Source organism: Scatophagus argus, chromosome 12 (genome assembly GCF_020382885.2).
Source record: "Scatophagus argus isolate fScaArg1 chromosome 12, fScaArg1.pri, whole genome shotgun sequence".
NCBI classification, from domain to species: domain Eukaryota; kingdom Metazoa; phylum Chordata; class Actinopteri; family Scatophagidae; genus Scatophagus; species Scatophagus argus.
The window spans coordinates 1,388,036-1,413,619 of record NC_058504.1 but is presented as its reverse complement, the minus strand read 5'-3'; positions in this window follow the sequence as shown (position 1 = coordinate 1,413,619).

The window sequence follows — 25,584 nt, the reverse complement described above, 5'->3', positions numbered from 1 at the left end:
GTTGAATTCAGACTATCCAGCCATGACCCTCTGACTCTGACTGTGTCCATTTACTTCTCGCAAGATTTCAGATGAAAATAAATAAGAAAACTGCAGTTTCCGTCCCAATCGCTCTGCTGAAACTTCTTCATTCATCCCATCCAGTTGGGTTGTGGGTTTTGCTAAAACCCTTAAAGAACACTTCTGATTTGTTGACTCCTTTTAGAGTTTAATGATGAACACAAGACTTCATCTCAGCTGTCAGAAAATTGATTAAAGTGGATGAAACTGCTTTTATTTTTTCCCTTAAATATCCAACCAGAACAAAGCACTTCGTGTTTACATGTTAATTGGAAATTGGCACTCCTTCTGCTTGGGTACCTTTTGGTCATCATGGTGCATATCTAAAGACAATAACAGCAGGAAGGGGAGTGTCTCTCCAGAGCAGGGACATTTCTCCCAGAGTTCAGAAATATCACATATAAATTTTCTCTAAGAACTTTGCACTTCTCGCATTGAGACCATTAAAATGATATCAAACATGAGCACATTTTCATCTCATAATACACAAGATACATCTCAAACTCAACATTTAATGAAGTCCTTTCACCTCAGTGGGCCTGGCCCAGCAGGAGGTCCCTCACAGGGTGACAGGTGACCGTGTGGCCGGGACCAGCTGCGGGGGTTCAGAGACAATTGGGGCACCCCGTAAAATAGCTTCACACAGGAAAAGAATCTCCTGCCTGTTGTTACCATGACAAAAAAGGTCAACGTCCTTTTCTGCATGTCCAGAACACAGAAAATGCGGACAGCATTACATAATGCGTGAAATGCTTAAAATGCATAGTCATGACTCATGAAATGTAATTAAAAGGGATCTCATGTTATCGTGTTAGGAAGGAGGAGGCAGGGACGCAAACGAGACAAAACAACCATGGAAGAGACAAAGATGTTAATGATGCTGAGGTAGGAAAGTAAACAGGGCGAAGAGAAGGAAACAAGGAGATGAAAAGGCTAGAAAATGAGAAAGCAGAGAGAGTAAGAGACAGAGAAGAAAAGGAGAGACGGGAGAAAAGCGAGCAGCAGGGAAACCCAAAGGTTGACAAGGAAACACAGGAGGTAGGGAAGGAGGAAGCGAGGAACAAAGGAAGGAGGTAACATTAAAGGAAACCCTGCGAGGCCTCTTAGGTTCTCAGAATTGAACTCCCTGAAATCCATTCTGGCTCAATTTAAAGCTCTAAACCAGAGACGAGTCGATTCGGGGCACATTTCAGGGCGGCTCCACTATGTGACGAGACATGTAATTATCTGCAGCTAGTGCATGTACAAACAAAATTTCACTTTTATAATCTTATTAGGAGATTAGGAGGGCTCGGCAACGAGCTTAGACATGGCTGGGGTGGGGGTGGGGGCGGAGGAAAAAAACTTATTTACTTCTTAATGGATTTTATTTTCTCTTTCTCTCTCCCTGAAAAATCAGTTTGGAGACGACCTGAAGCAACGTGTTCGACTGGCACACACACACACACACACACACACGTACATACATGCTTTAGCCTAAAGTCTATCAACAGAAACAACAAAAAGACAAGGTGGGACGAAGTTTGTTGCCTGGATGAAGCCAAATGACAATCCAATCACACAGCGAGGAGGCAAGAAAAAAACGAAGCCGACAGAAAACAGAAAGTGTTTTTTTCACAGTTTTTGAAATAATCCCATTAAAACGGCAATTTGTTCCACTTCCAACAGCATGTCTGTTATTGTGCTGCAGTAATGTACTGCAGGAGGAGAAAAGGAAGCCACAACAAGGGAAAGAAAAGGCAGGAAAAAACACGACGGTGGGTTTGTCGGAGTGAGCGTTGTGGAAGAGGACCCGAACGGGAAGACGGCGAGGAGCAGGAGGAAGAGGAGGAGGTCAAGCAGCTGGGTACACGACCGTCCCGTCATTCACATCAGAAGTCAAACTGCCCTCATTACAACAAAGTTCCAATCCAACAAAACCTGGTTTTTATTGTTGTAGTTTGATTATAATTTATATTCATTAATTCATATTCATTTTGGTTGGACTATATTATTACGGTTGGTTTGTGTGTATTTGTGCATCTGTTTATGTTGTTCATCACAAGAAAATGAATAAAGTAATAGCAAAGTTGATACATAATAAGAATATTATTAAAAATGTCAGCAGCGACAGAATTCAACCTTTTCTTTGTGATACAACTTTTAAAACGCTTGTCTGAAGCTAAAACGGGAAAAACAGACCCATTAGCAGCTACGTGGACAGCAGTGTCAGTATCTCTGGGAGGACAAAGAGGAGACTGTCAATTCCTCATCCGTCTGTCCATGTATCTGTTTGTCCATCTGTCCTCATCTGCTGGCAAACTGAGACAGAGACAGAGGTAGAATATGGAAATGGCCTCAGCTCTGCTCCTTCATTATTCATTTTTCAGTAGCTGGTGAATAATCAGATTACAGCTGATGAACACGCTGAATTATTCAGGAGGCTGTGATTGGGCCTGGGGATGCGACCCGGGGTGTGGGGTGTTGAGGGCAAGGAGACTGGATCCAGCATCCCCGGGGCGCTGAAGGTCCGCCCTCTCCTTCTCCCTGTGGCGAATCCTTTCTCTCTCGCATCCCTCCAAACTCTTTTCCAGTTCGGCGACGAGGTTAATGACAGCATGGCAGACTGCAGAGGGAGCGGCGGCGGCGGCAGCGGCGGCAGCGGGAGGCCTGATGACGTGCTCTCACAGTGACCTGCTGCGAGGGAGGCGGGCTGAATAATTGAAAGGAGGTGTTGAATTGATCACCTCGCTGTGTGGTGCAGTGATTGGCAGTGATGAGTTATGTAACAACCCCCCACCTCTACACACACTCACACACACACAGATGCATTCAGCAATATCAATAGTGAACATTTGTATTATCATGCGCCTGCTAACAAGCCAGCTAATCACTAGCTGACATCACTGACACATATTGAGATGGCCGACACGTCTACTTCCTGCCAAAGTTTGGATGTGCAGGTGTGCAGCGATGAAGAGCTTTTCCGAGGGGTTGTAGCACATCACCCCTGGGGAATAAGCCAGCGGACATAAGCGAAGGATGCAGTTGTTTTCCTGCCACTGAGCAGTGCCCTGAAGTCATTATTTCTGACAGGAGCCTCCTGTCCAGCTTGCCTGACTCCACATTAGAGACATTAAGACATCCTGAGGTTCAGTGTCTCAGCACTGGAGTTCCGCATGCCTCATTTATATGTGCACATCCCAGTCCAGACAAACTTCATTCGTTCTGAGGAAGTTTACCCTAAAGACTCTAAGACTGTCCTGACATTCAGAGGAACACAACTCAAAGCTTCATTTTCTACTTCCATCAGTGACCCCAGCTGGATGTGATTAAACCTGCCTGAGTCTGAGTGACTCAGGGGTGGGGGAAGGTGGGGTGGTGGAGGGTGTATTGATGGACCTGGACAAAGGGGAGGGCAGAGGCCAGCCAAAAACACGAGGACGCCCGCTGTGCCACCTGCTACCCTGACATGCTGAGACTGGGTCTCAGAACAAGGGTGACCCACAGCAGAACCTGGTTTTTGTATTAAATGTTTTGGCTGCAGTGGTGAAATGTACATTTACTCAATAACCATACTTAAGTACAATTTGAAGGTATTTGTACTTCGTGCTTCCATTTTCTGTCTCATCTTACTTCTTCTCGACAACAATTCAGAGGCCAACACTGAGGAGACAGAGAGAAGCAGCTAATCCTCATGACTCATAATCCTTAGATCATTACCAGTATTATACACACGTATTGATTGGTTAGCTTCTCACATTTCAGTGGGAATCTTCTTTAGGGAACAAATGATGCTTCTGCCAGTTCTGACACTTTTCCTCTGCGGAATCAGCAGCAGGATCATCATTTCTCTGACTGGATTATGTCGAACAGGCCGCTGACATACATAAAGATGGACGACACGACAGCACGCCCAGTCGACACAGACAGCCGCAGACTGACTGTGTGTTTCTGATTACAGCTCACTCATAAAGACAGAAAGCTGCCTGAAAATGCTGTCCGTGTTTGCTTCCGTCTCACTGCATTTTGTTGATGTGGCGTCTGATCCGACTGGCGGACTCGGTGGGATTGGAATGCGTGTGTGTGTGTTATCTTATCCTGTGTGGTTAGCTTAGCACTGTTAGCAAACAGAGCCTGAGTAAATATGATGAGAGGGTGCCCGACATGAATTCACTGTTGTGCAGACGACTGTGAGCAAACACAACTGTCGTCCAGCTTGAAGCGCTCTGACAACAAAACCAGCAGATGAGAAAAAAGGAACCCAAATCCTGACCAAATGAACCTCAAGTTAAAGTGAGCTGAACTTTGCATCTGATTGGCTAAATCACAACATGCAGGGATTGGCAGCTAAACTGGACGTAAGTGATCTGTCAAAACACGCACAGGATAAGCTTAAAGTCTGGTGACAGGTGAACTGAGTGATTCTGTGGGCGGATTTCTGGTTTACTACATAAACTTCTCTTTAGGTCAACAAATCAACCTGCTGATTTCATGCTGCACACTATAAACCATCCGCAACACAGCTGCAGCACAATACAAAGTGACTTGTTTACTGAAAACATGATTACTCACTCACATTCTGATTCAGACAGCCAATCACATGCCTGGTTTCCACCACGACTGTAACACTACCCAGAAACCCACAGGGGAGGAGGTCCTCTGAGCGGCGTGCCCGAGCTGAAGATACCGAGCTGAGATACCCACAACGGGAGAACAACACCAACAGAGGCAATTGTATCAGAGCCGATGAGGCGTTCATGCACGTTAACATCAGATCCACGCATGGAGAGCACGAGGAGCGTGTGGAGGCAGACACGCAGGGCCGCCATCGCACGGATCGTCAGCGTCCTGTCAGAACAGACAAGCTGCAGACACAACAACGCCATTTTTTGATTTGATCTTATCAAAAGTATTTTTTTTCTGTTGAGCTTCTGAGGAGGAAATATAATCGTGTAGAATGATATGAAACCCTCCTGACTGAATCAGAAGAGAAAGAGCTAGAAAACCGGCCACACAACCTGAAGTCAAAGTTACTTGAAAATTGGCATCAGTATCTTAAAAATCACAAAAAGTGACACTCGATTCTAGAAATTTAGATCTGCACTCGACACGGGCTCCCTTTAAGGACTTGATGTCAGATGCTAGACGGACAGCCAGATTTATTTTCATAGTGAAAAGTTCATCTCGGGCTCAAAGCTCAGGAACCCAGAAAGATTTCATGAAGTGAACATAAAATGAAAGTCATTAAAAGTAATACTGAATATTAATTAAAGCCGGAGGGGATGCCTCTCAAAACCTTCTCATCTGGTTCGTTTGTGGTGACAAAGTTTATTTAACCAAATCTTCAGTTCCAATTTAAAGCATTTATGTTGCGATACATATATAAGAGACCACAGCATTACTTCTGTGGGGTTAAGATGGACATTTATTCTTTTTTTTTTGCACAGACAGAAGCCCTCATCCATAACCACATCCACACAAACGTATAGCGGCTGTCGCTCCCAAATTACCAAAAAGCAGTTTGAGAGGAAAATCAAAGGTGAAAGAACATGAGCATTTATCAAAAGCACAAACAGAGAGTGACAGTAGTATCTCAGCACTGACCTCACATCCTCCAGCTGCTCCGTTTGTGCTCGCTGGCCTGAGATGCTCTGGAGTCGTGTGGCGGCGGCCACACTGAGATTCTAAGCCCAGAGGAGCAAACGTCTCTGATGGCCGTCGAGGCTGAGCTAGGTCAGCCGTCTAAACTGCCCCGGGGAGATATCTTTCGTCAAACACTAATCGGTGCTCGGCCAAGGGTGCGCTTCATTTCTGTGCCTGCGGGACTCTGGAGGAGCCCCAACGAGCCTCCCTGCTCTGTCGCAGTCACGGGCAAACAATCGAGGACGAAGTTTATTGTCAAAGCCTCTGAAATCCTCACACGCTCAAACACACTTTGAGAGTTAAACCAAACAGAATGCATGTTGTGAACTCCACTCCAAGAGAAATAGAAAACCTGATGATGAATACATTAATAACACGAAAGCCCGGTTGCAGGCAGTGTGGACCTGATTGTTCAGTGGACAGAGAAAGTCTGAGAGGAGACACAGGTGTCTTCAGAGTTCGTCCATGCGGGGGACTGAAAGTCAGGATGTCTCAGTTTAAGTGACATCAACCGTCATCACTTTATTCCCGTGTAAGATATTTTAGCAAGCATCCTTTGGTGATATGCAGCTGAATCAGGCACATCTTTCTAAATTTATGAAACTGCTGAATTAATTAGATTTTTAATAACATACTTGATTATTATTGTTTATTACCTGACAGAAGTTTTAAGGACACGAAGCAGCTTTAACGGGTTAAGCTGCATGAGGACTCTGAATCAGCCGCCACCAGATGGGACAGAAGGTCTCCACACCCCATGGATGCATTTTATCGTTTGTGAATGTAATATTTCATTTGTTGTTTGATCTTTCGAAATGTACAGACTAATGACACACCTTCCAACACAAGCACAAAGAGCGTTAAACGTGACTAAAAGTCAACTGTGATGGATTATCTGTCGCTGCCTGGAAGGAAGGACGTCAATCTAAAAGCGATCAGAAATAATAAAATCCATACCGCTGATGAACGTGTGAGGTACGTCTCGGCGTCTCGGCTTTCGCCAGGCGGCGGTTTGTCCAGCTCGTTATCAAATTAGACTGAATGCCTCCTTCAGGGAGAATTAAATTGAAATTTTTATTCATCTCTCCCTCTCTCTCTCTCTCTCTCTCTCTTTTCCTTTTTCATTCCTTTAAGTAAATCAGTGATTGCTGGAAAAACCTTGGGGATATCAGTATAATCAAATTACTCTCGGCTGGTCTGAAGGAGGCCTGAAAATCAGCATTGACAGGAGCTGAAGGTCCCACAGAAACCTCCCCAACCTCCCCAACACACACACACACACACACACACACATCTCCGGGAGAATTATTATGTTTTGTGTCATACCATGAGATGTTTTTGCCTTGTTAGTAACATATTACTATTATATTGTATTCTGTGATGAGGCCCCGCCCACCACTTTTTTCCAAACGCCTGATTGGATCTTCCTGTGAGTCCCCAGTTGAGTCTGGATATGCAAAAATTAAAAATTAATACAAAAAGTAGCACAGTGTGTCGATTTAAGGATGAATCACAGCTTCCCTCCAGCTGACGTGTTTTAAGGAGTCCATGACCTCAAATTAAGCAGCTGCTTTGTGTTTTTCAGTGGAGAAAAACCTGCAGCGATGATTCAGGTGACATCTTGAAAATGTGTCTCAGATGGAAGACCTGCGATTACTGACTTAAAGCAGGACACTGTCACAGTCTCGTGTCTGTGCTGTCTCTGCTTCAACCACTCACACATTTTAGATAGTAAGCCTGTTAAATCAGCAGTCGGGAGAACAGAGCAACATGAGCCACTTCATACATTTGATGATTTCACTGCAAATAAAAAGTATTTTTATTCCAAATAACAGTTACTTGGTATACCTCAGGTTGTTGTGCAGCTCTGGGCTGGAGGGGCAGCTCTTTATACCCTCTGCCATATACTGCCGAATATGACGGTATGCAGGCACTGTGCATACGGTCACATTCGGCAGTATATGATAGTATACAGGCACTGTGCAGTATGCTGGTGTAAAATCGAGTACATTGTGACGATAAATAGTGACGAGTACACTATAAAAGACCATAAGCGCCCAAAGCGACTCTGCCCCAAAGTAAATAGCCCATCTGTAAGTGTCAGGTTTGTCTTTGCTTAGTGGCCTTCGTTGGCGTGGGTTGCCATGGTCACATGTCTCCTCCCGGCCAGGACGTTCTCAGGAACTGACGCGATGGATGCTGAGCGGCTTCTCTTTGTGTTTGTACATCACATTCAGCTCTGTCGCTGACTTTTCTCCTCTTTCATCTGCACTTCCTGACACTCCAGCAAGACTCGTGATATTGAAATGATTCATCTGCCTTTTGAGGCCGCGCTTCACCGAGTTAAAGTCATGGAGGGAAGCTGCTGCTCTGGTCAAAAGACTTTGTGAAAATCTACAAACAGAGCAGGTCCTTCAGTCAGCTGTTGTTCCATACGCTGCCGTCTGAAGCGAGCCAGCTTTCACCTCTGGATGCAGTGTTGGTTTGACCACAGCAATTTGAGAAATTTGTTCATAATCTTGCTTCACAACACTTCAGACAATGGATAAGTGAGCATTTATTTTTGGAGAATTTTCATTCCTGTTTTTCTTCTGAAATATGAAGGAAACTAAGTGATGGTTTTGCATCTCTCCAGCAGCTGAGCTGGTGAAGATGAAGTGTTTTGGAGTTTTTTTGGGGAGTTTTTAACGACAGAGTGGGTCGATGGTGTTGAAGCTGCTAACAGATGGCTCCGTCTGTTTTCATTTATTTTGAATAAAGGTTAAATAGCATCAACAAAAATAGCCTGGACCATCTGTTCATGTGCAGTGTTTGAGCAGCAGATACATATTGTACATAAAGGCCTTCATTTACATCAACACACACACAAACACACACAGTTGTGTTTACATCACTTTGGGGGACATTCCATAGAAATCCATTAATTTCCTGGAGGCTTAACCACCTAACCACCTGACCATAACAATAAATATTACTTGCCTAATGCTAACCCGTCCACACCTAACCCTAACCCTAACCTAAATCTAACTTCAGCCTAACCTTAAAGCAACTCTCGGTCCTAATATTTAATAATTTACGTTACTTGCATTTTGTCCCCATAAGTAAGAAGGGTCCTCACAGTGTGACTGTGGAAACAGATTTTTGTCCCCACAACTACAGGAATGCGCATCCACACACACACACACACACACACAGCAAAATCCACTTGTTTTAACACTGAATAACATAAACACTTTACTCCTCATGTTTCTTCATTATTACTAAACAAGTCTCCAGTTGCCTAAAATAACACATACATATACTCCTTTCTGATTGGCTGGCAGATGGTAAGTGGATATCTTTAAAGTTTTCAGTTACTATGGAGGTTCACAAAGTATGTCAAAAACTGCAGGTAACTATAGCAACATTACTTAAAGCTACATTCCCAGATCTTAAAAACATGTAAGTGCAGAGCAAGAGGTGAGCGGCGTGTGTTAATGACCTCCGCCAGGGTCTGATGTTGCTGTGAGGTGACAGGTTTGAAAATACATGTTGGGCAGAGACCATGGAAGGGTTCACATTAACGCAGCCTGTGTGACAGGAAATCCCCAATTTTGGAGAGTTGGAAGAAGTTGGACAGCGGAATTATTTCATCAAATATATAGCAGCCAGGTTTCCAGGATGTGGTCTGATGTAGGCAGACACACATAAAAATACACACATGCAGAAAAATGGAGCCCAGACATGCTCATAAAGATGCCTTTAGATGAGTGTACACACTGGAGTATAAACACTCACCATATACGCACATTACATCAGGTAACATCACCTGTTCATATCCTGTTGTGAAGTTTTGCCCCACACTCCTCATTCCCTCCATGTTCCCTCTCCTTCATTTAGCTGTCCGACTGTCCAGAGAAGACAGAAATACCCAAAGTTATTCAGCTATTTCCCTGGCTTCCTGTCTTTGTGCTAAGATAGCCTTGACTTACACTATATAGACAAAAGTGTTGGGCCACCTGCCCATCACACCAACAGGGACTTTAATGACGTCTCATTGTAAACACACAGACAGCTTTGCAGTTCCAACAGCTTCCACTCTTCTGTGAAGGCTTTCCACAACATGTTGGAGTGTTTCTGTGGGAATTTGTGCCCATTCATGCAGTAGAGCATTTGTGAGGTCACACAAGTTGGAAGCATAGCATTGTCCAAAATGTCTTGGTATGCTGAAGCATTAAAAAGTAACATAAAATAATAAAAAGTGGGTGTCCCAATACTTTATTCCACATAGTCTCTGTGTGTGTGTGTGTGTGTGTGTCTCAGTGTCTTCCTGTGTCCCGCTCTTCTATCTGAGATTAATCTCTTTTTGCATACATTTTATCCTCTGTCTTCTCGTGCATTCTCTCGAGGTATCCAGCTTGTCTCTTCCTCGTTAACATTTAAAGCGGCGCCTGAATAATTTCAGATGAAATAATTGATTATCTTTTTGTGTGTGTGTGTGTGTTGGGCTGCTCTGTAAATAATGGATGGCTTCATCACCAGGGACTCCCAGACCCCAGAGGCTGAGTGACGGCTGTGACTATAATAAAGACACACACACACACACGCACACACACGCACACACAGTGCTGTATTTTCTTTATGATGCAGCGGTGGAGGTGAAGAGAGAAATCAACGTCACATCATATAGAGAAAATACACATCATAGACCACTGACCAAAATAAACAATCACAGTAGTTTATTTTTGCTTGAAGTTGCATTTCTTAACTTCAGCTTCCTTTAAAAGTCCAACAAAGGTGGATGAAGCATCTGATGTCCTGATGTGGCGTGAGTGAAGTCGTTTACTATGTCGATCTGCACTGAAAAGGTTATCGAGCCAAAAGGTGGTCACAAACCAGAGTTTTCCACCAATCACAAACAAGACTTAAACTTACAACTTAAACTTAAGTTGACAACTTAAACACAAGTGGTGCTAAGGTGCTAAGTGTTCCACTTTCTTCACCAGCTGGTCTCTGGTCTGTAGTTTACAGTGAGTTTATCAGAGCTTCCCTGCAGTTTTGTATGAGCCTGAACACTCCACCATACAGTTTGGTGTGTAGCTGCAAAACCAAAACTGAAGAGGTTTCACGTGGTCTCAGTTTTACAGCTTTGGTCTGTGGATGAGGACACTGAATGACGAGTGACTTTGAAATTTCCAGACACAGATTCACGTCACGCAGGAACAGAATCACACCTGGCTGTGTGAGACAAACATACACACTCACAGTTTCATAAGAGATGACTCCAGTCTTCACCAGAAAGTGAAAAATTGTCAGTGACTGCATGCGGTTGCCATAATCCTGCTACTAGCTTTCACCTTATTTTTGCTGAAGCTTATTTCTTTTTATATTTCTTTTGTCAAACCCTTTCAACAACTTCTGAAAAGCAAATTCAAACCCACAGTACGACCTGCCTCCATCACTCTGCTAAAACACGTCTGGATTCAGCTGAAAGATCTGACTGAATAGATGCCGCGTTGCTTCAAAGAGCTCTAAAACGTTTAATGGGACTCATTCTCAACCTCATTCAGGGGACATAACAAGAGTTTTCTCTCCTCTGATGGGAGTCTATTAAAAGGAAAGGGCCGAGGAGAGAGTGCAGCATGGAAAGACCCCTGACCCCTCACTCACGTTAAGGGTAACAGGAGGTCCAGGGAAGCAGTGCTCTTTAATGAGACCTTTATTTACAACAAGGAAATGGATTAAGGATATAAAGTAAAAAGCTTTTACGTTAATCAGGTCAGTACTCTGTGTGTTTCTGGCAGGGCAGCACAGTCTCAGACCACCAGAGCTGCTTGTCTGGATATTTTTCACAATAAAACTTCAGAACGTGTCAGAGCTCACCAGGCTCCCATCCCACTCGAACACAGTGAATTGAGTCACATTACTTTAATGCCATCCACAGATGTGCAGGAAAAGGTGAAGCCAGATGAACACAAAGCACCAGTGTGTCAGGTCTGCATGCCAGCAGGTCTGGGGTCAGCACTGTAATGTGGGTGAGCAAATACTGATGGACTTAAAAAGCTTCTGCTCTGACTGATTGTGTCAGTTGGAGAACATTTGGGATTTAATCACAAGGTATTTACCAGGTAAAGCTGAGATAACCGGTTCCTGTTCACACCAGTAAACACACCAGTCCAGTCGCCCTGCAGTTTCACACAACACACAGACCAGGAACATGCAAGGCCTTCCACTCCGTTTTTTATTCTTGGAAAATGTGATTACAATAGACACCATCTTGTACGACTTTTTAGGACTCGTGTTTAAATCACATAATGAAATAACACTGAGGAAGGTGGTTGTGGTACACTTGGCAGCACACGGTGGTATCACAAAGAGCTCATTAGTGACATGCGACTGGTCAGATGGTTTATGCATCATGAAGCTGATGTGCAGCAGAAGGCTGAACATGGACACAAATCAGAAGACTGATGATTCTGTGTGTATGTGTGTGTGTTGTCACTCATGCATGTCGAAGCTGAAACTCTCTACAAGCATAATACACACACAAACATGAAACAACCACATGCAGCAGCCACCTTATCAGCTTTCTGAAGAACACACACTCACGCACACAGGAAGTGTTGCAGTGTGTCTTTGATGTGTCAGAGTGCAAGTACTTCACTGCCCGCCTGGAAAAACGGAACGAATCAGAGGATTAGGGAGGCCTGGGAGACACTGCCGGGTGTGTGTGTGTTTGTCGTGTGTGTGTAAAGTGTGCCTGTGTGTGTTTGTTGTGTGCATGCATGAGAAGTCTGGGGGGGTCACGCTGTGTTTGGTGCCCTGATTGCTGATCCACTTCCTCTTCATCAAAGAGACGAGGAGGAGGATGAGTGACGCGGCTGGAGCCTGAAGCCAGGCAGGAAATTCGGGGGGAAGCTCGAGATGTGATGCGTGATGAAGAGGGGAGGGGGTGAGGGGGTGTCGCGGTCATATTTTGGTGATTAGATAAGAGGAGGGAGGGTCACTTCCTGTGAGAAAAACCAAAAAAGAATCACGTTAGGGTGAAAAACAGCAGCGACACATGAATCTTCAGGGTTTTGTTTCCTTCTGAACCTCCGTCAACTTCTTCACGATTCCGGTCTGAGCGAGCGTTCAGCCTCCAGATGTGCGACCAGCCACACGAGTGTGTAATCCTTCAGCCACATGCAGGAGGGTTTCACACGAGAGCAGCCGAGCTCTTCAAAACGAGTCCAAACGCACGTAAAAGAGGCTTCGACAGGCAGATGGCTCTGATTGGAAATCTAGTTGGAAATGAAAATACATCTTACTGTGCAGCGATGCAGACCGTCTCTATCTGTCTGTCTTTTCTAATCCCTGTGTGCAGGCTGTGATGCTCAGGCCTACAACTCAGCTGTCAATTTATTAATAAAGTTTGAGTTTAAACTTTTCTTGTATGAAAGAAGCAACATGTTCCAGTACAATGGAAAAGGCTGTGCAAAACTCAACATAAATGTGGAAGCAAATAATCACAAAATGGATGCATTTTTTAAAATATAAAAATAAATGGAAATTTATAATTAATTGTATTCATGTGGTGCAGTTTGCATTGACTTTCGATATAACCTTGCTGCTTAAAGACCCGCTCATTAAAGAAGCTCCTCAGGTAACTTTTAAGAAATCACTCAAGCTCACACTCGGGTTTATAAATAAATGGTGTTCCCAAGTTGAGCCCCGGCCTCAGCCAACACCTTTGGGATGATCTGGAACCAATCACAGACCTGATCCTCAGTGTCGGTGCTCACTGATCATCTTGTGTCTGAATGGGTTCAAATCCCCGGGGCAGGTTCAACAACTGCTGCAAAGACTGAAACCAGAACAGTGAACGCTGAATGGCAACCACACAAGGTCTAACGATTGAGCGTCCAAAGACTCGTGGACGATTAGTTTTATTCCATGGAACAAAACACAGTGTGAAGGTTTGACCTGCTGCTTGTCCTGGAGTGAAGGTCCGGGGTCACTAGTTATTTGAATTCAGCCTCTGGAGACCATGAATATTCACTTTCATTGGCAACAGCTTTAGAGATATTCAGCCGGACCAAAGCGCTGGAGCAACTTAATTCAGAACACAGCGGCTGCGAGTCCATGTGTGCATCAGGAATACAGAGCAGAGCGTTCATTAGGCCGAACCTCAGCTCTGTCAGTTTGCTACAGGGCATGTTTAGCCTCACCAAACTGATCCTGCTTTGTCTGCTGCTGATGTTAAGCTTCTGTTATTGCAGTGGATTGGGGTAATTAAATGAAGGGCACTCCACACTGTTGTGATGCAAACTATTTGAAATAATCATTTAAATACAACAGAGTGCATTTTCCATTCGCTGTCCATCTCAGCTCCACTGTAGATTACAGGACTGCAGGTGAAGCTGCGGAAACTGACATGCTGCCAACGGCATACAGATCAGTGTGTGTGTGTGTGTGTGTGTGTGTGTGTGTGTGTGTGTGTGTGTGTGTGTGTGTGTGTGTGTTGTTTGCTGTCTCCAGGCAACCCTGGAGACAATTAAAGCCCCAGAGGAGGGTTTTGCACTCTGCATGTATATCTTTTCAAACTGTCATCTGTCCCCCAAGATGATAATAAGTTCTTGTTGGAAGGTTTTGCTCAAAGGCACCGTGACTCGACACACACTGGATTAAACCTGTAAGCCAGCATGTCACCAAAACACACAGAGTCAACAGATGAAATGCTGTCCTCTGTATGTGTATACACAGTACAGTCTGATGAAGAACCTGTTGACACTGAAATGATACTCTGGTACTTTGAGAAATATGACTTTCTGCAAACCCTTTCATAAGACAGAAGAAGCCAAGGTTCTCAAAATGCAGGCGAAAACAAAATCAATAGAAGAACTTTGCTTCAATATTTTAATTTTCATTTAACCCACAGGTGGCCTGCAGGAGATTATTGTTCATGATCCTCTTTGAATCGATGTAAACTAAAAAAAAACATGAGCCACAGCAGTTATTCATTGTGCGCCAGAAGCTCTGGCTTTTGTCTTCGATCTCACCATGTTGTTTTCACGTAAGACTCGCGGGTGAAGACACATTCAGCAGCCTCAGAGCCTCAGAGCCGGTGGAGACTGAACAGAAGCTAAAAGAGAGGGAAAACTGGACTTTATCTAAAACACCAAACTCCAGTGGGATCATCTGTTTGTGTGGCAGCGATAAGTTTAAGGCAAAAATAAACATCTTGTTGCCCTCTAGTGGCAAAAAAAAACAATTAGTGTAGCCTGAAATTAACCACCTGCTGGTAACAGATTCAGCCAATCAGAGAGAAGCCTGGAAATGAAATCGCAGATCTTCACTTTTCACTTTTACAGCGAGCAGGAACTGACACTTGGCTTGATCATGATTAACATGTGTTTCATATTTCACACAGTTTCTGCTGGTGAAAACGGGGCTGTTGATAGAATGGGGTGCTGGAGTTGGTGTGTGTGTGTGTGTGTGTGTGTGTGTGTGTGTGTGTGTGTGTGTGTGTGTTATGAAGCCTGGAGATCAATGCAGCGTTTGATCTGCATGTATCTGAGTGAAGTGAGCTTCCAGAGGGCTTCCAGAGCTACCAGCCCAGGGGGAGGCTCGGTGTAACGGGCAACATCTCACTCTGCTACACCACCAACCCCCAACCCACACACACACACACACACACACACACACACACACACACACACAGCGTTTCATCTGCTCTGCTGTTTCATCTCTCCCCCTCACACACACACCAGCTGCAGTAGCATCACGTCCATCATCCATTCCTGCAGGAACAAAGACTGTGAGCTCAAACTGAAACTGATTCTCATTCAGAGATTCATCCAGTCTGAAGGAGTTCTTTCTAATTAAACTGCAGTTTGATGGTACGCTTCATATTTTACTCCAGCTCATGTGTAATTGCTTGATGGTGGAAAGGTCACATGGTCGCCTAAATTATTCAACAGATTGCAGACTGGTTTCAAATTGTTTGCTTTATTTTCTTAAATATGATCATTGGATTGTGTTGCATTCATTTGCAGACACTGCAGAAGCTCTTAGCTAGCAACATCCTCTGTGAGTGTGTGCATGTGTGTGTGTGTTCATGTGAGAATGATGCTAACTGACCTCTTAATATACCAGGAACTCCATTTTTTTCTTTCTGTCCCTTTCTGTCTTCTTCCTTTCCTCATAGACTGCATTTGGCATTACGGCCATCGTCCTCTTGGTTCTTTGGAGCCAGAAGTGTCCATATTTGGATGTGAGGGTGGAGCTGGCATCCTGACTGGATCTGACTGAGAACTCAACACAAGCACCCACTGCTTTAGCACAATTTACCAACTTCACACAAATGTTTTGCTTTCCCAGCAAGTTTGCCACTCAGTTATAGTTCTCACCCAAACAGCAGCCTGCAGATTTCATTACTGTTGGTTCATTAGAAGTCTGTGCATCCTGTTCTGTTTCAATGCTTTGGTTGTTTCTACATAACATCTGAATCAAAGGTTTCTGAGTCAACATTTACTTTTGAATGCAAGCAATTTCTGCCTCACCTTTAATTTTCTTCTTTGCTGCCTCAGATAAAAGAATCTTCTTCCTCTTTCGATTCGCGTTCAGAGAAATGTGTCAAAGGCTGCCAGTCAGCCATTAGAAAATGTCCATATTATCTGTGATGTTACGCTCTTGATTTTGAATGAACACAGAACACGTGGCACTGTCTTTGTGCCTTATCACTTGAAAAGACAGAACATTCAGTGAAATTTCAATAAAGCCAAGATATGCAAGAAATCAAGCTAGCAATAAAGGGAATTTTTATTGAACTTGTGCACCTGACCTCACTCCTACCACATCTTCAGTGTGTAATCACAGTTTTATTCTGATGATGAACAATGCAGCCAAATACAAAACACGTGCAGTGAATGTGTATTCATCGGCGTCATTGGCTTTGCACAGTGTTTCTCATGGTGAAACTCATTCAAGCCTTTTGAGCATTGAGCTCAAAAAAGCCTTTTTTCCCATTCGCGATTCCCGAAGAGAAGCGGCTGTCTGACAAGGTGAATAAATTTGTCAACATCCCAAATGAATCTGATCAGAATCTCATCAGTTTGGTGTGATAAAGTCTGGGAGAGCAGTACGATTATCATTCGTGTCTGCACGGGGCCAACAGAAAGTCAGCCATCTTGTCCACGTCTCTACTGAGCGTGCTCTGTGGATCCACAGTGTGGAAGCACGACGACATCCGCTTAGACTTTCAGTGTATTCATTCAGTAAGCGCATTCAGTCTTTGTTCACATGATGTCCCACGATGCTTTGAGACGCGAGTCACTCATGTCCTGCACAAAAGGTCAAACTCTTAATGAGCATGTCCAGTGTCTCGTCACCTGGTACATCTTCTGTGGGCCGTGAATATTAGATTGGATTTGATTCAACTTTATTGTCACTGCACATAGTGCAAAGTGCAAATTCAAACCCTTTCTTCCATAGACACACTCATTAAAAGCTGTGAAAAACTCACACATATGCATGCATTTACAGTACACACATTCAGTGCACACACACACACACACACACACACACAAACTGCACATGTATGAGTACTGGAAACACGTATCTGAAAACTGCATGAATTCCTGTTGGACAGCCAAATATAGACTCAGAGTATGAAACACAGATGTTCCCACCTCCAGCACACACACACACACACACACACACACGTACACACTGCCACTACACACTGAAGCAACATGAATTCCACACAATCAAAAACCCGTTCATGTACACATACACCCCAGAACTCACATTTGCTCACACACCATGCAACACGCACTCCTGCTGGCATCCTGAATATTCAGGCAAGTTTTCAAACACACACACACACACACACACAGTGGACAAAACACACACAGTGGCGCACACGTGAACGTGCGCACTCATCCTGCAGTCTCCCGGCGCTGCTTGCAGCTTGTCAAAGCGGAGTCGGCGTCCCGCGGTACGGACAGGTCCAGATGGCGCTGTCACGGCTGTCACCAAACCGCATCTCCCAGAATACACCTGTGACAGCTGAAACATGTGTGCCCAGTCAGAGCGGAGCCACTACAGAGACTAATTATCACCAGCAGTCCAGGCGTACACGGGGCCCACGCCTTGCCGTCACCTTACAAGGTTGCCGAGACCGAGCGACAAATCAACAGTGTCGTTAGCGTATGCCAGCTCGTAGAGAGATGGCCCGTAACCATGGAGACACGCCGTCGCCACGCTAACTGCAGCTCAGTCTCATATTTCAAGGTCGGGGGCTAACTGTTACTGTTCTTTGCGCTTCAGAACTTCTGCGTCTCTGTGCAGCTGTTCTGAAGTGATCCGGACCCTCCGGGCTCGTGGCTCAGGGAGGCCCCTCCTTTGTGGCAGCAGCTCCAAAGCTTTGCTGCTGCACATCGCATGTTTCCCCCACAGTTAAGAGCAAAACTCACGGCTCTCAGTGGCCTTGTCTCAAACATCAGATAGATTTTTGCTTGTAGCTTATCATCGACAAATTGTTGTTATTACTTCACCCGTCTGTGTTGTGCCTATGACGTTACTTAGTACTGCGCTTGTTCTGCAGAAACGAGCTATGCAAAAAAAACTTGACGTGGGTACATAACAGATATATTTTCATCAGCCAAACCTTCATGTTTGGCTCCGCTCTGATACGAGGTTGTGCTTCTTCACTGTCTGCTTGAAAGAAAAAACAAAGTTACAAGATATGAGTGAGAAGCAGTGAAGGGGGCAACTCAACTCAAGGAGACCATTCCTCCATTCCTTCATCCATTAAACCTAGAAAAGTCGAGTCTTGTTTGCACAGTCTTGTTGCACGCTTGCTGAAATGAAATGTGATTCTCTGTGTCTCGGCTGCAGTGATCTGCCTCTTCGGTTTTTTACATTCATAGAAGAGAAGGTCCTGTTCACTAATTCAGAGCCTAATTGTTATTTCTTTCTCTGTCAAGGTGTACAAGTCAGAGTTTCCTCCCCAAGGCGGAGGTTGGTACACAATACGTAGGAAGTGTTCTCGTTTTTTTTTTTTACCCTCCCTCTGTCTCCTCTCAGAACGCTGCTCGTTCATTTGTCCATTTGTTTGAGGCAGGCGGCGGCGGCAGCGAGGGGCAGATCCATCTCGATGCAGATGCATATGGTAATTGTTATAATAGATGCAGAGCAGTTGCTTAAGGGCTGATGTTTTGGGAAACTGTTATTGAACTAATTACTCATTTGCATACTTTATCATCGGCGTTTGGCGCCAGATTTTTGTTTCTCTCAGGAGTCACGTTGAAAGCTGAGGAAAAGGAGGAAACGCTGAGGAGCTCCGGCTGACTGAGTGGCGTCTGCTCCCAGGTCTCAGCTCCCATCAGTCACACTGTGAGCAGCTCACTTCCACCTTACAAAATAAATTCAGCTACAGCTAAGCTACAACCTGCAGTGCATATGCACACAACATGATATGCCCCGATACTTAAAAATAAAAAATACTTATTTCTGATGGGCTGGCAGGTTTTTGGTCTGGACACTCTGAAGGTGTTAGGCCACGACATCACAGAACTAATGACGACAAAGCATCACTCTTGTGTGGCCTCACGTGGCTTGTGTTGCACTCGAACACACTGCAAAGGCCAACGAGCACGTGAGAGGAAACGATTCTGCACACCAGCAGGTGGCAGCAGTCTGTGTCACACTGCAGATACACAACCCGCATGGTTTCAGCTGGTGTTAAGCTGCCTCGTTCCAGATGTTGCTGTGAACACATTTGTGTATTGGAACAACTGATAAAACTTCTGTGTGTGTCCTCTTGACTTTAGCCAATCAGAGTGATTTCTCCCACCTGTCACCAACTTGATACGCTCTTTCTGCGGAAAAGCTTCAGATAAGAGCTGACTAGTGCTACCAATGCGAGACACACTGTGAGAGCTGGGACCACAGATATGGTGAGACAATCATCTGACATTGCTCTTTTCATATTTTTCCATCTCATGCAGAAATCAATAAAGTTTTTTTTCTCTCTCTTGTATAACATTGCTGGCCCAATTTCCAACAAATGGATGATCTCCAGAGTTTTTTTTTTTTTTAATCAGACTGTGACCTTTCATCCAGCACCATCATCATGACAAACTTTTCTTTTTATTTGTTTATTTATTTATTTATTTTTTACTAATCTCAGAGCCTTCTTCTGCTAGAGATTTAAAAATAAACACATCATCAACATGGAGCTGCAATTTGTCAGAATTTCTTGTTCTGGACTGAAGTGTCTACCTTTGATGACCTGGTTTTTCGTTCAGCGTCACCTCTGGAACATAACTCTGGTGTGTCGCCCAGTGTGCCAGAGTGTTGTGGTCGCGCTAACATCCCCACCTGTGCAGGCCTGCAGTCTAAAGTTCAGACAGACACCTCCTGATGACCTGTTACACACATAATTGCAGGTGAAAACGTCCCTTCTCGCTCTCTGAGGCTCGCTGCCATTATGCTTTCATCCCCCGAGTGGCTGACGGCCTGTAAACTTGAGTTATTATTTGTTTACCATATATAAAGTGTACATTGATCATCAGAAGAGTGAAAGCGCAGCTGGCACAACAGAACAGCTCACCTCAGCAGAATGGAAGGAAGTGGCGAGTTTGAGCCCGAGCCGATCACGCCCCCCTCCTCTTCCTCCTCCTTCTGTTTTGGTGACAAACTCCCCTGTCATTAACCTCTCTCGGCATTAATAGCAGCGTAATTAGTCCCTCATCCTCAATCCATAATGTTGAGTCAAGAAAGTGACTCTAATTTAGATCTAATTAGGGTTTCTGCAACGCCATTACACAGCTCTGATACGCCGAGGAGCTAACGACAGGCCGCGTTTCGGGACGTGACAGGCTGTTGGACGGCGGCAGAGCAACTGAAGGAAGCAGAAATCCAGTCTGAGGACTGAAGTCTCGAAGAAAACCTTTCTGTCAGAGAGGAGAAACTGACTGCAAACAGAACATCTGCTGAGTTCATACACATGCAGGAAAAACTTACTGAAGATAATAACAAATGAAAAGAAAACACAACCTGAAAACATCAAAAATAAAATAAAATAAAAAACAAATATGCGATTGATTTTAGTCAGAGCCTTTACCTTATTTTTGCCATTTAATCAGTTCTCGCAGATAAATGAGTAAAATACCTCGGAAACAGACGGATCCGGCGCTTTATGAGCCACAGAGGAGATGTGCTGCAGATGAATGAAAATAGCATCTTTACTTTGACACTACGCTGAACTACAAATGACAGCCCTCATCCACTGAGTTGGGTGGTTTTCATATCTGTTCACCTACACTGAGATCATCACGGTTTCACACCTTCATCCTTCTGTTGTTGACAGCTGATGTGAGCACACGAATTCGAACGTGCGAACATGTGAATGTTCCCTCAGCGTTCAGTTGGGCTGTGATGTGGCGACTGTGGAGCTGACGTGGCTTATAATGTCTGGTGCAGACAGTAATCAAACTATTCAGTGACTACCTGTAAAGCAGCTGCTTTTAAATCCTCTTTTGTCCTCATGACGGTACGACACGACGCTGCCTGGAAACAAACGCGGCCTGTGCGTCCAGCAGCAGCGTCCGTAGATGTGCACGAGGTCCTGATGTCCTGTTAGAGCTTTGTCTTTGTAAAGTGTCTGTTAATGATGGGCTGTGTTGATGGGGTCGAGCTCTCATCCAAATCAATACGGGCCGGACCTTCCTGTGCTAATGACTAAAGCCCGACACGTCCAGAAAAACACAGTAGATACCAGTGAATCGAACACTAAATCAAAGCGCTGTGACATGGCAGAACGAACGCCGGATTCGCTCCGGTTAGCATTACACGCCGCCGTATCTTTCATTGTGAGTAAATGTGATTGAATGTGTTTCCTCCCTTTCAGAGGCCATTAGCAGGCTGATAGTGATCAGTGGGGTTTACATAACGCCGGTTTAAAGACTGGTGGCTGCTGCTGATTATCTAATAGCCCACAGGAAGAAGAAGCCATTAGCAAATTAGCAAGCCCACCCTCGTTAGGGCTATTAGCCTGAGGCTTTATTTCCCTGCTCACAAAGGTACTGAGAAACACAAGACGACAAACGGCGTGACCTCATAACGATGAGACGCTACTTTCCTTCCGCCCCTCCTGTCAAATCAGACAACTTCTCCACTTTGCCCAGATGTTGGTCATTCGCTCTCTAACTTCCTGTGCTGACAGAAAGTAAACACTCGTCACATTTAAAGCAACAAAACTCACAGTGCAGTTTCTACATGTCTGCACTGAACTGCAATTCAAGATTCAACCAGAACAAGATAAGAAAAAATGAAAATGAAGAATACACACTTTGCATAATTCTCTCCATGAACGGTGAGTGTTTGTGTAGAATTTCAGTTTGTTGTTTCCCAGATTCATTCCTCACATCTCCCTCACTGATGCTCCGATTGAACATGAAGCTCTTCCTGGTGAAGACAGGGTATAAAATAATGATATTCAGTTAGGGAGAGCACCACTTACCTGACCTTTAAACATAAATTGAAAAGATGGCTTCCAGCAAACATTTTCTCTCGCACTGCCTTTACATGCTGTGACTGTTTTTATACATCTCTGATGCTATCTCGTGTATTTTTAAATTTCAATTTCAATTTATTTATATAGCACCTTATACAATCAATCAAAAGAACCCCCGAGCAAGCAGACAGTGGCAGGGAAAAATTCCCTTTTAACAGGAAGAAACCCTGAGCAGGACCCGACTCACAAGGGAGAACCATCCTGCTGATAGTCGGCTGGGTGAAGGAGGAGAAGAAGAGGTAGACAGGACAGAGAGGATGAAAGAGAGAGAGAGAGAGAGAGAAACATACATGCAGTAAACATCATACATTACAAAGGACAAACATGACAGCTTGTTGTAACTGGAATTCTGGATGCAGTTCAACATGTAGATCTGGATGGAGAGAAACCTGCAGAAAGATACAGAGAGAGAAAGAAAGGGAGGGAGAGACAAAACTACGAGGACAACTGGACACACAGTTACTGACATAAAATAATAATATTAATAATATTTTTGTGTATTGTAGTACGTGATGAAGCATTTTACTGATGACACTAATTTATCATAAGATGTGCAGGGAGTATGGAAGAATATCAGCTCATGGACTAAGTGCAACACATTTACACGAATGCATAAATGGAAATGTTGATCAAAGTGCTCTGGGGGGGTTGATCGTTACATTTATAAATGAATAAATACTTTGGTGCATGCATTAGGTTTCTTCACATAAAGGCTGATACATTCGTGAGACATGATACGACAGAGCTGCAGCCGGTCAGTGCCACAGCGTATGAAACAGGAAACGCTCATGAAGCCCATACAACATATTTCTGTCTGATTTATGGGCCAAATAGCTTTTGGTGAAAAGCAAACATACAGTGTGTGTGTGTCATTGACGTATGTCATTTACTGGCTTTTTTAGGCTGTTTGCTGTACATAAGTTGACAGTCCAGAAGCGTTTGTGCCGTGGTCACACTACAAAAAACAATCTAAATAGCGTGACAGGAAGTCCTGTGTCCAGTGGGCGTAAAAATAAAGCCGAGGTGAAGGAAACTGTCAGGGGGGCAGAACTGTTTGATACGCACTTCCCTCTCGTCTCGTTGTCTGAGAGACTGGCTAATAAGTCAGTGCAGCGAGAAGGGAGTCACAAGGTCATCACCTTCAACCTGATGTGATTGGCTGAACTGTTCTGCTGAGGGACATCATCCTGCTCTCAGCTCGTCCTGCGCTGCCCTGTGACTCCTCCTGTCATCAGTGTGTGTGTTAGGCCATGACAAACCACACCAATTAGGAACAGGAGGATTCTTCTGAACCACCAGGGCCACGCCGAGACTTTTCAGGGCCTGAAACAGCCCCCCGTCAAGCAGCTCGGGGGCCGATGTAATCTTGTGTTTTTAGCTGTGAAATGAACTCCCTGAGGCTTCATTTGAGCTTAAACAACACAAGATGATTTTTTTTTGTTATTTGGGTTGATTTTTCTCTCTGATTTTCGTTTCATCGCGCCGTGCCACTGAGTCGCAGGCTCTCGCTGTACTGGAAACGGGCTTTGAAGGCGACATGTATTGGCATATGGTTAGGGATGGTTTAATTCAATTTGTGTGGTATCTTACAGGTCCCCTGATTACCACTGTTTGGAAGTTAATTGGTGTCGCTCGGTCCTCTGAGGAGAACAGAAGGCAAACTGAGGCTGGCGCACACACACACACACACACACACACACCTTCAGCTCTTTTTGTTTTATTGAGCAGAGAGATCTATTGTCTCTTCATTCACCAGACATGTCAGATCACCCAAATTAAATCCAAGTGCCCCTTTTCTTCCTTTTCATCAGGAAGTGCACTACTTGTTTTCCGACGCTGATGCAGGGAAATGTAGGCCAACAGCAAACTGCCCAGAAAGCTGTTTACTGCTTTTTCTCCCTCCTTTTTGACTCGCGTCCAGTTTGCCTCATTGGTGGTTTTATTTGAAATCGAATCGCACTGGTTCACAGTCAAACTGGCAGAGGAGAGCGTGCACAGACCGATCAAAAGTAAAAGATGGCACGACTCGTTCATCACCACGTGGAGCCTCTTTGAACGAGGTGGGCGTCCAGGTCTGAACTCGTCGCCAGCCCATTAGTGAAAGAGGATGATCAGCAGATCCAAGACTCCACTAATCACAAGCTGAAAGCAGCCAAGAGAAGAAACCTGAATATTTTCTGCCAAATTTAAAAATATGATTGCTGTGAAAGGAGAACACAAACTAATGGAAGACTTTTATTCCAAAATCTAAATCCCTGCGGAGATCTTACACTCAACAATATGTAGTGTTGGATTTTCCAGACGCGCTGTTGTTTTTTCTAACAAGCAGACAAATATATTTCCACAGAAGAAAAGATCACATGTACTCATTTTCATTGCACAAGCACAACTAGATGTAAGCAGAAAACCCTGGTCCTTGATTCAAATTAACAAAGTGTACTTTGTATTGCCGACTTAATGAAAATACGAACATCCTCAGTTTTTTTCCCTCTAGTGTTGAAAAGTTGCATGAGAAGAAACTCAGAACTGAAATGAACTGAAGATCAGCTGTAGCTTTCCAGCTTCAGCTGTTCTGCAGCAGATGATAATTTATTAAACCAAAGAATCAACCATGTGTAATGTTCATAAGCTAACGCCCACCATAAAAACCCGCTCCTGGTAGTTGTCTCTTTCAGTTCCACCCCCCCTTGTTGACCCTGGTTCTGGACCTGCTGAGGCAGGCCTCAGCGCTGGCAGCTGCATCCACATGCAGAACGTCATTCTGGGGAGACGGGAAGAGAGAGGGGAGGCTTCAAATTGAAAGTGGCAGCCGTGGCTGGACTCCGGAGTCTGCAGGTCCTCTTCTCCTTGAGGTTTTTGTCAGAGCTGGAGCCCGAGTGCGTACGGCAAAGACCAGCGGTGACACGTCTCCTCCGATGGGATCCTCTCTCTGCATCCTTTCTATTTTTCATTCGTCCTGCCTTTAAGAAATCCATCTCATTATCCTCCAGCCCCGGCGGGATTTAGATAACTTCCTGTCGTGTAGAGTCAACCTCAAGCTCATCCAGCGCCTCACTGTCACTCGCCTGTGTCACTACAAGTTTAATGCCGCTACAAGAGTTCTGCATTTACAGCGTTTGGCAGCACACTGTGACACCAGGCAGTTATTACCCAGCTCCCCCTGCTCCTCCTCAGTTTGGCTGAAGTACAAACCTCCCCCATCGCCCGGGCCTGTTCAGACGTCACTGTTTGTTACCGTATGTGAATCTGTTGACACAGAAACAACAGTTTGTGTTTCTGCACTGTAAAACTCTCCATTATGCCCTTTGCTCCCGATGCAAAACTAAATGTGTCAAGTGTTTTCTGAAGTGACGGTT